Below are 1,148 nucleotides of genomic sequence, written 5' to 3'. Positions count from 1 at the left end.
TTTGGGTTTGAGTAGAAATTGTTTAGGGTGACTGCAAATGAGGAGAGCAACAACCACTTTACTAAGTGTGTTCATCTCAGTTGACTAAGGAAACAAATTCATAGACATGTATATGTGTATAAGAAATAGCTTTATATACAAGAGTAATTGAATATTGAGAAAAAATCCCTGCCCAATCCAGATCAAGTCCACAAGTCCAATATTAACCCATATGTCCGATACCAATCTATAAATTCTTCAGACTCATGAAACACATCCAATGACCCAGAATGCAGGAAGATCACAGGCCAGTGGGTGGAAAGTCTTGTGGACCCAGTGGTGGTGGAAGCATCTCAGCACTGCTGTGGGTTACCACGTGGCTCCTCTAGCTCCAGGTCTCCAGTGTAGCTCCAAGTGTCTTGTCAATAGGAAAGATAAAGCAGAGAGAGACTGTCTGTACCTTGCCTCCAGTGAGCTACTTATCTCTGTGGCACCTTTAAATGAGGTCATCAAGTTGCAAGCTGATTGACAGGCTAAACTCTACCCCTTCACTCTTCATAGTCTCAAATTGACAACAGATTATGTAACTACCAAACTAAGAGAACAAAACCCTCAGGTCAGAAGACCAAGGAAACCGTTCTTTTTTTAAGAGCAGAAAAGTCTTGGTTTTCCAGCCTGGGGTATTTTCTAAACAGGTATTGTCCAGTAGAAATATATTATTGCTTTGTATTTTCCTGCTGTTGCTATTATTGTTGTTAATTCTTATTAAATTGACTACAACTGTGTGCAGAGTAGAAATATGCTCCTTTAAGACCATACTTTAGATTCGTTTAGGAGCCAGATAAGCCTGTCATCAAGCCATCTCTGGGTGGGTCAAACCTCAACCTTTTGGTTAGTAGTCCACTGCTTACCTATTGGTGCCACCCAGGGGCCCCTTATTTTACATTAGCCACATTAGTAAAACAACAAAAATGCATTTTACTTCATTCAATATATTAAAAATATCATTACAACCCATAATTAACATTAAAATATTACTGAGAGTTTTATTAACGAATCTTTGAAATGTGGTGCACCCTTGACGCTCACAGCAGATTGCAGTTTCTGGTCGCCACTTTGTATCAGTCATCTTATATGTGAGTTCAATGTTTTAAAGGAAAAAAATGAAT

This window comes from Echinops telfairi, unplaced genomic scaffold (genome assembly GCF_000313985.2).
Source record: "Echinops telfairi isolate 266 unplaced genomic scaffold, ASM31398v2 ScPeMD7_2;HRSCAF=8, whole genome shotgun sequence".
In the NCBI taxonomy this organism is placed as follows: Eukaryota; Metazoa; Chordata; class Mammalia; order Afrosoricida; family Tenrecidae; genus Echinops; species Echinops telfairi.
This window is presented reverse-complemented; position numbering follows the sequence as displayed.